The sequence below is a fragment of the Nyctibius grandis genome, assembly GCF_013368605.1.
Source record: "Nyctibius grandis isolate bNycGra1 chromosome W unlocalized genomic scaffold, bNycGra1.pri SUPER_W_unloc_2, whole genome shotgun sequence".
NCBI lineage: Eukaryota > Metazoa > Chordata > Aves > Nyctibiiformes > Nyctibiidae > Nyctibius > Nyctibius grandis.
In genome coordinates, this window is record NW_027167473.1 from 4,429,245 (window position 1) to 4,443,546 (window position 14,302).

General features: G+C 46.1%; 1 protein-coding gene across 2 annotated transcripts in view; it reads right to left on the bottom strand.

Moving 5' to 3' along the window:
• Positions 1-14,302, bottom strand: part of LOC137677170 (polycomb group RING finger protein 3-like) — a 147,732-nt gene that overhangs the window by 58,383 nt on the left and 75,047 nt on the right. For both annotated transcript variants that reach the window (XM_068424424.1, XM_068424421.1), the window contains exon 2: positions 10,150-10,190. The gene's annotated coding sequence lies outside the window, so the exon portion shown is untranslated. The remainder of the gene's footprint in view (positions 1-10,149; positions 10,191-14,302) is intronic.

Consider the following 14,302-nt stretch of genomic DNA (forward strand, 5'->3'; position numbering starts at 1 on the left):
AGGACATGGTCTACATGGCCTACGTGATCCCCGGACTGAGTTTGCGCAGAAGCAGGGGTCAGTCAGAGAACACAGTGAGGAAGACTACCGGCCTTCATCTGAAGACCCCTGACGACCACCAGAGAAAATGACTGCGCATACAAAGCGGACATTTGCATATCTCATGGTTATGTAAATGAGTTCTCAGAAATCCTATGACTATGTATGACTTTATGGTATATGGTCTCTGAAAATCTGCCAAACCGGCGGAGCACTCATGGTGGATAATCCCCAGTGCTGCCCAGCGCTGCAATAAAGAATGCCTGCTTAATAACACTCTGGGGTTACTGAGTTTCCTTTCGGACTCCTTACCCAGCCGCACCGAGCTTCCCACTTCGGTGAGGAAAGTTAGAAAGCAAGGGGGTTTGGAGATCTCCGATTTTTGTATCAAAACTCAAATGGGAATCACCCCATGGTTGGCTCAGAACTTCCCATTTCAGATATTACTTTAAAGAGAAAGGATAATGGTAACTTAAGAATATTTTGAATGATATATCAATGTTCACTTCACAGATTTAAAAAAGCATATTGGGAAGCACATCAGTTTGTCTCCAAGGTCTAGGTCAGTCAGTACCTCTAGTCTCATCAAACTGACATCTTCATAATCTACCATTTTGCTGCTAGCTTCTTCTTGTCTTTCTAAAGAGTTACAAGTATATCTGGCATTACTTCTTCTAATATAGCTTTTTAAGGCATTTCACTGTTATGGCTTAGCTGTCTGTCCTGGTTTGGCCTAAAACAGAACAAATTTTCCTTTCAGTGATTTTTACTGTCAGCTAAGTCTCTTCTAAGTAACTGCACTTTCTGAAACTAACTGCATGTTTTGGTCATGCAACCTGGTCTAGTCAAAAGGTGTCCCTGCCCGTGGCAGGGGGGTTGGAACTAGATGATCTTTAAGGTCCCTTCCAACCCAAACCATTCTATGATTCTATGATTTTTGCAGACAGTGTCTGCTTCTAGAACTGATAACGCTCGAAGTTTGTAGTTATCACTGAGGCACCGGTAGGGATGTTATGCAGAAAGGCTCTTGCTGGACTTATTCTTAGAGAAACCAAGGTCACTGCTAAATTCCTCACGGCTTATGAGTGAAGAGCCGCAGAAGGGTCACACCTCCAGGGAGGAGCGGACAGGACACGTGACCCAAAATTGACCGACGAGGTGTTCCATCCCATACACGTCATTCTCAGTATAAAGTGGGGGGACCATGAGGGTCTCACTCTCTTCTTCTATGGCCGGTGTCCCAAGAGGACTCTGTCCATTTTTCTCCTGCCCTCAATCCCAATCCGTGCATTCCTGAATCCAATTCCTGTCTGTTGCCGAGTCCAGTCTGGGCCTTCCCAGAGCCTGCCCTGCAGTGCCGGTGGTGACATGATCTTCATCAGGGGAGCTTGATCTTGGTTTTGTATATATTTGCATATATTTAATTATTTCCATTACTATTATTATACTCTTTTTCATTATTATAGTTCATTAAAACTGTTTTAACTTTCCAACCCATAAGTCTCTCTCCCTTTTCTCTTTTCTCTTTTCCTTCCCCTTCTGCGGGAGGGAAAGGGAGCGTCTGCCATCGGTTTAATAGCCAGCCCAGCCTTAAACCGTGACACTGTCTTTAAAAATGCTGATGTATCCCAATTTTTTGACCCTTCTGTGAGCAAAGGACAACATGTAGCTTGAGTTGCGTATGGCTCAAGCCCAGAAGATGCAGGCTGAACTGAAATCTGATGCTGAAAACTTATGAAACTTCAAAAATTCATTGTCTGTCAGAGATTCATCTTGTGCTGGAACTTATATGTCAGGACCTCTGCATGTGTAGTGAATCTCTTCTCTTGTTTTAACAGCTGCATGTTGGCAGTATGGGTCAGGCCTTCTGGAGAAACCTCTTACAGAAGGAACAGAAATACCTCTGAAGAGTAAATACATATTTCCAGTATATGTAAGCTGTAAGGTGGCTTGTAACATTCAAACACAACTTATTATGCCTTCCAATAGTTCAAACAACAACTGAGGGAAGTCCTATGGCCATTATTAAACAAGAGATGGATTTGGAACAAATTATCCCATCCTTCCTGAGTCTATAATCCACTAACCTAGTGCCCAGATTCCTACCTGCATTCAACTTTAAATTTATTTTGTTGCAAATAAATAGGAAGTGCTCATGTAAAGCTCAGTCTATTTAAAATTACAAAACAAATGAAATCACATTGTTCACCCCTATTAAGCAGGGAATCAAATATTAATACCTCATGCATTGGTCTATTCAAGTGATATGAAAGACAAATTTCTTATCCTTTGGACTGTTTTCAAGCTGCACTAAGTACTTGAGGAAAACAATATCTGGCCATAACTACATAGAAATCAACTCTACTATATTAAGAAAGCATGATCACAGGATTTAAACCTTGTTGCTTTTACAACTAGCAGAAAAAGATTAGAGGTGAAAGTAGCTGCAGCTTTAAGTTACAAGAAGAGAGTATAAGTTTATCTTTCACAGAATCACAGAATCAACCAGGTTGGAAGAGACCTCTGGGATCATCGAGTCCAACCATTGCCCTGACACCACCATGGCAACTAGACCATGGCACTAAGTGCCATGTCCAGTCTTTTCTTAAACACCTCCAGAGATGGTGACTCCACCACCTCCCTGGGCAGCCCCTTCCAATGGCTAATGACCCTTTCTGAGAAGAAATGCTTCCTAATGTCCAACCTGAACCTCCCCTGGCAAAGCTTGAGGCTGTGCCCTCTTGTCCTATCGCTAGTTGCCCGGGAGAAGAGGCCGACTCCCACTTCACTACAACCTCCCTTCAGGTAGTTGGAGACTGCACTAAGGTCACCTCTGAGCCTCCTCTTCTCCAGGCTAAACAACCCCAGCTCCCTCAGCCATTCCTCACAGGTCAGACCCTCCAGACCCTTCACCAGCTTGGTCGCCCTCCTCTGGACTCGCTCCAACACCTCAACATCTTTCTTGAAGTGCGGAGCCCAGAACTGGACACAGGATTCAAGGTGCGGCCTCACCAGTGCCCAGTACAGAGGGACGATCACTTCCCCAGACCGGCTGGCTACACTATTCCTAATAGAGGCCAGGATGCCATTGGCCTTCTTGGCCACCTGGGCACACTGCTGGCTCATGTTTAGCCGCCTGTCCATCAGCACCCCCAGGTCTCTTTCCACCGGGCCGCTTTCTAACCACTCTTCCCCCAGCCTGTAGCGCTGCATGGGGTTGTTGTGGCCGAAGTGTAAGACCCGGCACTTGTTCTTGTTGAACCTCATGCCGTTGGTCTCGGCCCATCTATCTAACCTGTCCAGATCCCTCTGCAGGGCCTTCCTACCCTCCAGCAGAGCGACACTGCCACCCAGCTTGGTGTCATCTGCAAATTTGCTGAGGGTGCACTCAGTCCCTACATCTAGATCATCTATAAAGATATTGAACAGCACCAGCCCCAGAACTGAGCCCTGGGGAACACCGCTAGTGACCGGCCGCCAGTTGGACTTTGCCCCATTCACCACCACTCTCTGGGCTTGGCCATCCAGCCAGTTTTTAACCCATCGAAGAGTCCACCCATCCAAGCCCCAGGCAGCCAGTTTGTCTAGGAGGATGCTGTGGGAGACACTGTCGAATGCCTTACTGAAGTCTAGATAGATACATCCACAGCCCTGCCCTCATCTACTAAGCGGGTCACTTGGTCATAGAAGGAGACCAGGTTGGTCGAGCAGGACCTGCCTTTCATGAATCCATGTTGGCTGGCCCCAATGCCCCGATTGTCCTGCATGTGCCGTGTAATGGCACTCAGGATGATCTGTTCCATCACCTTGCCTGGCACCAATGTCAGGCTGACAGGCCTATAGTTCCCTGGATCATCCTTCTGGCCCTTCTTGTAGATGGGCGTTACATTTGCTAATTTCCAGTCAGCTGGAACTTCTCCAGTTAACCAGGACTGCCGGTAGATAATCGAGAGTGGTTTGGCAAGTTCATTTGCCAGTTCCTTCATTACTCTGGGGTGAATCCCATCCGGGCCCATAGCCTTGTGGGTGTCCAACTGGCACAGCAGGTCACTAACCGTCTCCTCCTGGATTACGGGGGGTTCACACAGCCCCCCGTCCCTAACTTCAGGCTCTGGGGGCCAAGTCTCCTGAGGACAACCGGTCTTGACATTAAAGACCGAGGCAAAGAAGGCATTGAGCACCTCTGCCTTTTCCTCATCCCCTGACACTGCACTACCCTCCTCATTCAGCAAGTGGTGGAGGCTCTCCTTGACCCTCCTTTTGCTGTTGATGTATTTGTAGAGACTTTTTTTGTTATCCTTGACCATAGCAGCCAAATCAAGCTCTAATTGAGCTTTGGCCCTTCTAATCTTCTCCCTACACGACCTGGCCACGTCCCTACAGACCTCCCAAGTTACCCGACCCTTCTTCCAGAGCAAGTAGGCTCTCTTTTTTTCCTTAATTTCTAGCCTAAGTTCTCTGTTTAACCAGGCCGGTCTTTTTCCCCGACGGCTTGTCTTCCTACAGACTGGGACAGCCTGCTCCTGAATATTTAGCAATTCCCTTTTGAAGCATGTCCAGCCTTCCTGAACTCCTTTGCCCTCCAGGACCGATTCCCAAGGGACTCGGTCCACCAGCCTCTTAAACAGGCTAAATTCCGCCCGCCGGAAATCTAAGGCAGAAGTTCTGCTCTTGCCCCTCCTTACTTCCCCCACTATCGAAAACTCTAACATTTCGTGGTCGCTATTCCCAAGACGGCCACCGACCCTCACATCTCCCACTAGTCCCTCCCTGTTCACAAACACCAGGTCAAGCAGGGCCCCTCCTCTATTGGGCTCATTCACCACTTGCATGAGGAAGTTGTCCTCCACACATTCGAGGAACCTCCTAGATTGCTTCCTCTCTGCCATGTTGTATTTCCAGCAGACATCCGGCAAGTTGAAGTCGCCCACGAGTACAAGGGCCGGCGACCGGGCGGCTTCTGACAGCCGCTTGTAAAACGCCTCGTCCGCCTGCTCATCCTGGTTGGGTGGTCTATAACAGACTCCCACCGGAATGTCCGCCCTGCCTGCTTTGCAAAGCATCACCTAGACTAAAGTCTTCTTGCATCAAATTCTTATTCTTAATTAAAAAAAATCACATCTCCAAATTCAGCCTTCTGGATTAGAGACTGATTTATAAACTCACTAGAGTGCACTGGAGTTAATATGTGAAATACATATCTATATATTAAGTGAAGATGTTTTTAGCTTGGCTTCCTTCAGTAACAATGCTTATGTGACTAGTCAGTGCATACAAGATGCATGCCCAAGAACTTCTGAATTTTTCATATGATTGCAGTCAAGTTCACAGGTAGAAATCTCATAGATATTTATGTTCTTAAATAAAAGCAAACAGTCAGGGAGGGACCAAGACTTGAGCATTTGCAATCTTACCCTCAGCTTTTGAATATGTTTTCCACAACTGAAGGCAGCAATCCTTCAGCTGCCACCAAACCTCTATCCAAAATATTGTTTTGTAGTGATTATTGGAGAGTTACACAAAAATCTTAGTGTAACGTGATTAAAAAGTCAGTCACGGCCAATCAAAACAAATCTGTAGGATACAAAGCTTCATTAGCTCTGCTACTCAGTTACTTGTTTAAACAATCTGCTACAGCAGAAAGTCTTAAACAAACTGAGAAGTACTGTAAATAACTGTCTGAAATTCTTTATCTACTGCATAATGGCATTTGATCAGAAACATCTTACTCTTAACCCAGCCAGTAAGTGAGAACCAGCATCATAAGGTGATCCCCTACCCTAAAATCCATTATTGGAAGGGAGGAAGCTACTCTCCACTCTAATTTCACAGTTTTTAAATGATAAAACTCTTCTCAGATAGAGGATACCTCTTTAAAACTAATTTGTGTCCCAGTTACTGAAAAAGAAAGCAGGAAACATGAAATGTGAGAAATCGGCCCTTTTCAGGTTAGATCACTCTTTAGGACCCTTGCAAAGAGAGCTTAGAAGCCAGTGAAACAAGCAGTTCTGTGATGAGTTGAAGAGCTGTTTTTAAACCCAAAAAAATAAGTACTTTTCACTAGGAACCATTCTTTAGACAGAGCCAAAAAATCCACATTGTGACTACCTTAAAGAAATAGGAGACCTTCTAAAGTTTCAGAGACCTGACTCAATCCTGAAGAGAAGGAAAAGTTTTCTTTTGAAAAATTAGAAATATGAGAGTACTAAAAAGACTGAATGAGACCTAGCTTTCTGAGAATGAAAAAAAAAAAGGCTATTTTTTTCTAAAATCTGTTCCAAACTGTAAGAAAGGGAACAGATTCCTTACAATTTCTTGAATGAATCCTGAAATTGATAAGGGAAGAACTAGCAAATTTAATTTCTAGGAGAGTGCTTTTGCTAGCAGCTGTAAAGTACTGAATTATTCAGACACAACATATCAACACTGGAGTAAAAGAGGCAGACCTCTGAACAGATGGAACATGAAAACCAAAACAAAAAACAATCAGATCCAAATATCCAGCCAATATGCCAAAATGATTGTTTGAACAGAGACTAGTATTTCTTCTTTTTCATTCTAAATAATGTTATGTTATACCACACTGAGGCTAGGAACAGTATAGGTGCCCTGGTGGAATACAGCCAGTCCAATGGGGATGTGGTGGAGGGGCAACCTATATCAGAGGTCCCACCACAGTCAGAAAAACCTGACAGGCGTATAGCTACCTCCTCCACAAGGAAGAAGAGAAGAGTTTTAATGGTTGGAGACTCCTTCCTAAAGGGAACTGAGGGCCCAATATGCAGAGCTGACCCCCATCACAGGGAGGTCTGCAGTCTGCCTGGAGCCCAAATCAGGGATATCACCAGGAAACTCCCCAACCTGGTGAAGGCCACAGACTACTACCCCCTGCTGATCTTCCAGACAGGTGGGGAAGAAGCTGCATCCTGTAGTCTGAGGGGGATGAAGAAAGACTACAAGGCCCTAGGACGGTTGGTGAAAGAGTCTGGGGCACAAGTTGTTTTCTCCTCCCTCCTCCCATTTTCAGGTGATGACGTGGGATGGAATAGTAGGATTCTCTCTATAAATGCCTGGCTACGAGACTGGTGCTACAGGCAGGGCTTTGGGTTCTTTGATAATGGCTGGTTTTATAAGACACCAGGCGTGACCGTAATACATGGGAAAGGTTTATGTCGTAGGGGCAAAAGGGTTCTGGGACAGGAATTAGCAGGGCTCATTCGGAGAGCTTTAAACTAGATTCGAAGGGGGATGGGGTGGTAGCTGGGCTTGCACCACTGGGGCAACGCTCTAGTGTTGAGGTAGACCAGGAGGCCTCCCATCCCCCTGGGGTGAAATCAGTGTGCTCAGCTCGCTCCCTGACATGCCTGTACACCAATGCACGCAGCATGGGGAATAAACAGGAGGAGTTGGAAATCCGTGTTCGATCGGGGGGCTATGATCTAGTGGCAATTACAGAGACCTGGTGGGACACCTCGCATGACTGGAATGTGGTCATGGATGGCTGTCCTGTTCAGGAAAGACAGGCCACTAAGGAGAGGTGGTGGAGTTGCTCTTTATGTGAGTGAGCAGCTAGAATGTATTGAGTTCTGTCCAGGGGAGGATCAGGAGCGAGTTGAGAGTTTGTGGGTGCGAATTAAGGGGCAGGCTGGCAGGGGTGACACTGTTGTGGGTGTCTATTACAGGCCACCGGATCAGGATGAGGAGGGTGATGAGGCCTTCTACAGGCAGCTGAGAGCAGTCTCACAATTACAGGCCCTGGTTGTCATGGGGGACTTCAACTACCCTGATATTTGCTGGGAGGCCTACTCAGCCAGCCATCCTCAGTCCAGGAGGTTCCTCCAGTGCATTGATGATAACTTTCTGATGCAAATGGTGGATGAGCCAACTAGGAGAGGAGCGCTGCTGGATCTTGTGCTTGCTAACAAGGAGGGTCTGGTTGAAGCGGTGAAGGTTGAGGGCAGCCTTGGTTGTAGTGACCATGAGATGGTGGAGTTCAGGATCTCATGTGGCAGGACCAGAATAGCTAGCAGAATCACAACCCTGGACTTCAGTAGGGCCAACTTTGGCCTTTTCAAGCAATTGCTAGGGGAAATCCCATGGGACAGGGTACTAGAAGGTAAGGGGGCCCAAGATAGTTGGTTAGCATTCAAGGACTGCTTCTTCCGAGCTCAAGATCAGAGCATCCCAGCAGGTAGGAAGTCAAGAAAGGGTACCAGGAGACCTGCATGGTTAAACAGGGAACTGCTGGGCAAACTCAAGTGGAAGAAGAGGGTGTACAGATCATGGAAGGAGGGGCTGGCCACTTGGGAGGAATATAAGTCTGTTGTCAGAGGATGTAGGGAGGCAACTAGGAAAGCTAAGGCCTCCTTGGAATTAAACCTTGCAAGAGAGGTCAAGGACAACAGAAAGGGCTTCTTCAAATACATTGCAGGTAAAACCAACACTAGAGGCAATGTAGGCCCACTGATGAATGAGGTGGGGGCCCTGGAGACAGAGGATAAAAAGAAGGCGGAGTTACTGAATGCCTTCTTTGCCTCTGTCTATACTGCTGGAGGCTGTCCTGAGGAGCCCCGGACCCCTGAGGCCTCAGAAGAAGTCAGGATAGAGGAGGAGTCTGTCTTGGTTGATGAGGGCTGGGTCAGGGACCAATTAAGCAATCTGGACGTCCATAAATCCATGGGCCCTGATGGGATGCACCCGCGGGTGCTGAGGGAGCTGGCGGAAGTCATTGCTAGGCCACTCTCCATCATCTTTGCTAAGTCGTAGGGAATGGGAGAGGTGCCTGAGGACTGGAGGAAAGCGAATGTCACTCCAGTCTTCAAAAAGGGCAAGAAGGAGGACCCGGGTAACTATAGACCGGTCAGCCTCACCTCCATCCCCGGAAAGGTGATGGAACAACTTGTTCTTGGTGCTGTCTCTAGGCACATCAAGGATAGGAGGATCATTAGGGGCAATCAACATGGCTTCACCAAGGGGAAGTCATGCTTAACCAACCTGACAGCCTTTTATGAGGACGTAACCCGGTGGATAGATGATGGTAAAGCTGTGGATGTGGTCTATCTCGATTTCAGTAAAGCGTTTGACACGGTCTCCCACAGCATCCTCGCAGCTAAACTGAGGAAGTGTGGTCTGGATGATCGGGTAGTGAGGTGGATTGTGAACTGGCTGAAGGAAAGAAGCCAGAGAGTGGTGGTCAATGGGACAGAGTCCAGTTGGAGGCCTGTGTCTAGTGGAGTCCCTCAAGGGTCGGTACTGGGACCAGTTCTATTCAATATATTCATTAATGACTTGGATGAGGGATTAGAGTGCACTGTCAGCAAGTTCGCTGATGACACAAAACTGGGAGGAGTGGCTGAGATGCCGGAAGGCTGCGCAGCCATTCAGAGAGACCTGGACAGGCTGGAGAGTTGGGCGGGGAGAAATTTAATGAAATAGAACAAGGGCAAGTGTAGAGTCCTGCATCTGGGCAAGAACAACCCCATGTACCAGTACAAGTTGGGGACAGACCTGTTGGAGACCAGCGGAGGGGAAAGGGACCTGGGGATCCTAGTGGACAGCAGGATGACCATGAGCCAGCAATGTGCCCTTGTGGCCAAGAAGGCCAATGGCATCCTGGGGTGTATTAGAAGGGGTGTGGTTAGCAGGTCAAGAGAGGTTCTCCTCCCCCTCTACTCTGCCCTGGTGAGGCCGCATCTGGAATATTGTGATCCGCCTGTGGATAGAACTCAAATGGAGTAGAGAATGGAGTAGAGAAAACTATAGAAGTATTTGGAGTACACTCCCAATTTAAAGAAAATAAACCACAGGAGAGGGTGGAAGGGGGTAGACAGGTGTCAGTCAAGTATCCTCATTCATGCTATACTTTCTCTACTAAGGTAATGTCTTGTTAAAATTATCAACCTGAAGGGCAAGCAGTATATTACAGACCTCTTCAGTAAAGTTATGCCACTAACAAAACAAGTTTGAAGAAGCAGCTTTCAGGGAGTCCAGCAAAGAAAACTTATTAGACTCACAGAAACAAGGACGAGCAAAGAGACTCCTCCTCAAAGGAGTGGCTTTATCATTAACATATATGCTACTCAGGAATATTTTGGGCTACATGAGGCATACCTCTTAAAACTGCATTTCTTTTCAGTCTGCCATCCAGAGACCTGAAAAGACAGAAAAATAATCTGAAAATTAGCATCCAAAACTCCTTAAAATCCATTCACCACATAGAAATCTTAACCTACTAAACTCACCTAACACTACCTACATGTATTAATTCAAAACAGCTCAAAGGAAAAAGAAACATTCATTTTTGATAAAGAAAAAAAGGGAAAGCCTGCCAGAATTAGTAGAAAAAGGAACTTCAGGAAACACCCATGTAACATCCTTTATGAAAGGACAAGTAAAAACAGCCCAAAATTCAAGCAGTCCTGATACCATGTGGTGGCAAAAAGACCAAAAAAATCAATTTTCTGCTGTACTGGGTCTGGCTGGGATGGAGTTAATTTTTTTCATAGCAGCCTGTATGGTGCTAGCCACCTGCAAAAAGGGGATTGCCCAGGACTTCAGCTGGCTTGCACCTGTAATCCCTCCAAAGCCGCCTTTGACAATCACAACATTCACAGTGTCATCCACAGACAGCTTGGAGCCCATCATGGGTAGCAGAGCTTATTCAGGAGGGAGAGAGATGTGGCAGTGCAGTGCTCTTTTGGATTTGTGACCAAAACAGGGTTGATAACATAGAGATGTTTTAGCTATTGCTGAACAGTGCTTACACAGTGTCAAGGCCTTCTCCGTTTCTCACTCTGCCCCACAGCGCATAGGTTGGGGTGTGCAAGAAGTTGGGAGGAGACACAACCAGAACAGCTGACCTGAACTGACCAAAGGGATATTCCATGCCATATAATGTCATGCTCAGCAATAAAATTGGAGGGGAGGGGGGTTTTGGGTAAGTAGCCATTGCTCAGGGACTGTCTGGGCATCAGTCTACTTGTAGGAGGTGGCAAGTGATTGTCTTTGCATCATCTTCTTTTTTCATTTTTTTCTTTATTCTTCCTCTTTCCTTAGCTTATTATATTATCTTTATTTCAACACATGAGTTTTCTTGCTTTTGCTCTTCTATTCTCTCCCCTGTCCCGCTGGTGGAGGGGGAGTGAGCAAGTGGCTGTATGGTACTTAGCTGCTAGCTTGGGTCAACTCACCACATCTGCACAAATGAGAATAACAGAAGAAAATGATTGGTCTGTTAAAAAGATTTGGGTTTGAAGATCCACAGCAAGCAGTATTATTCTCAAAAATCTATTTTAAAGTATCTGCTCTCCATTTCACTGAATTTTCAAAAAATTTTCAGATGGAAATCTGTCATATCTCAAAAATCTTCATATATTTTCCAACATAAAAGGAAAAAATATTTTTCCATCACTTTCCAAACAGAGGATAATCACATGAACATTTTAGCTTGACTAAAGAAGGCAATTTTTTTTAAAGGTAATTCACACAGTAAATATCCAGATGTTATAAAGACAAACAATGAATACTGCTTCTTTATCTTCCTCCATCAAAATCAAAGGCATAGCCTGCAATTATTAGTTTTGTTTTTATACTGCTTAAGGTAATGATAAACACTATGGTACAATGAAAATTGATGACATCAATAGGCAAAAACCAGAATGCAATGTAACTGAACAATCTCTCACCACCTCCTTTGGGTACTTTTTTCTACTGCATTCAGAGAAAATTCAAAGAAATGTTAAACATTGCCACACTGAAAGCAGAGTGGCATTAAATGCCTTTGTGTTGGTACCAACACAAAGGTTCACACAGAGAATAGAAAATCCCTTGGCTGTAGAGGAGAATAGACTTGAGGATGCATCTGCTGCAACAGAATCCATTCCTTCAGCAAAAAATGTCCTCATTTATATTGTGGTTGAAGAACCTGATTTATAGGTTTATCACCAGAGCATTCTGAAAACACGTCACAACACAAGCTTATGATCAATGAAGATGTTTTCTAAAAGGGATTATCAAATATCTCCCCTTACTTGGTGTGGGGATCTGTTCCTTGTCCCCCTTTTTCTTCGGCATTGTCTCAGAAACTGTCCTATCCCACGTGCTCAGATGCCATCTTCTGGGGTACAGGACTACCTGACCTTGATGACATTTTCTGAGACAAGAAGTCAGTCGCCGACTAGAAGTGAGTAACGTCTCCGCCCTCCAGCCCTCCACCCCCTCGGAGAGACCCATCCGGGATATCGGGCGACAGCCTGGCAATGGGCCAATCCTACGGCACGGGAACCGGACCTGTCCCGCCCTCGGGCCTGTGAGTGGTGCAAACTGTGACTGGCGGCTCCATGTCACATGACTCTGCAAAAATTCTCTATTAGAGAGGCCATTTTGCCCCACCGCGCACGCCCACTCCTGACTGCCGAGAATCAACAGAGGACCCACGGGACGCCGCGGGATCCAACTGTTCTCTTTTCCTCTCTTCCTTTTACTTACTTCTCTCTCTCTCTCTCTCTCCCTTCCTTGCTCACTAAGTTGCCTCATTGCTGGACTTAATAAAGTCAAAGTTAAGTTTATTGATACCGTGCCTCGGTTGTGCTTTGTCCGAACTCAAGGATCACGAATCTATTTTATTTCTGGTCAGGATTTTGGGGGTGATTTATACCGGGTGATTAATCAGGCGGGTCCCACGTGGACTGACTGCATTGAATGGGCGGGTCCCTCTTGGGACTGACTGCATTGGAGTTATTAATCAGGCGGGTCCTTCTCAGGACTGACTGCATTTAATTTCTAGATTTACTAATAAAGCAGATCTTAATCCGGAACCTGACACTTGGAGAGAACACAGCAATGTTGTAATTCAGATGGAAGGAAAGAGTGGCGCTTATCTTCTTGAGAGGGGAAAATAAAAAAGCCAAACTGGTCCTATATCAGCATATGCTACATGCTCTGAATGCAAGAAGACAATGACGCATTATGAAAGCTAAGAATGAAGTACAGTTCATTTTTTTTTTTATCTAGACCAGCTATTGGTGACTGGGCAAGGATACTTACTAACCCTTAATACAAACAAGTTCAGGGCCAAGTGAGTGCTAGCATTTTAACACGTATTTTATTTTATTTACAGGAGTACCCAAACTGCTAGGACTGCTCTTAGTAACTTGATAGATTGGCAAACTGTAGTTCTCATCTGTATCAAATGTTTTTTTTAATGCAAGACAAGAAGTTAGCCTTCTCTCATGAGAGTTCAAAACAGGGGTGAACACTGTTAAAGGATGTTATAAGGCTGCTACCTCTGGCAGACTCCAGGATTCCTCCTGCCTGGCTACTGGAGACAAGCCCAGGGGTTTCTCTGTCCCAAGCCAATAGATGTGGCTGCTGCTTTCCTGTTTGCAGGTTCAATCAGTAACAAGGCTGAGTGCGTATCCCAGAGATGCGCGTGTGCACGCGTGTAGACACACACGCTCTCACAGAGGACACTAATATGGCCAGCTACACAAACTGCCACAGACAGGGTGCTGCCTTTAACACCCACATATAACACTACCAGAACTCACATAAAACATAAGTACAGCCAGCCAAGTTTCCCTCCTCCTCTCTGGCTGATCAGGATTGAAGTTCACTAGTGAAAACACATGTACCCTCACTCTCTAGATTCACAAGCATGCATACATTCAGAGATCCCTCAAATATCAGCACAGCCCCTCTGTCCATCTAATATCCATGCCCAGATCCTGAGCCCTCTTACCCACTATATGGGTCTCCTACTTGCCAGCTAGTCTAGTTTGATACTCACTAGCAAACAGGTGCATGCACTCACACACTCATCTCACAGGCACCCCCACACTTTCAGATCCCTCCAATATCGGCACTGGCCCTTTGCCAGTCTGATACTCCTGCCAAGATCCTAGGCCTCCTAATGGCTAGTCTAGCTTGAAGCTTGCTAGCAAATTACAGACACACATGCACAACAGGTTAGGGTAAAATACAAACATTCCAACCCCCTCTAGTAGCTGGCACCTAGACACATGAGCCCTGTGACCTGCTGTCCCCACTTCAGCTGCTGATGCTGTGATCCTCACTCACTTCACTCACCCTGATCTCCCCAGTAGCCGGCACCCAGGACATAAACGGACCCTATGACCCACAGTCCCAGCCCAGTGGCTGATACCAAGACCCTCACCCACTCCAGTTGCTGGCACTGAGATTCCCACTCGCTCTAGTTGCTGGCACCACAGGCCCAGGGATGCATACACCCCCGGTCTGACTCCAG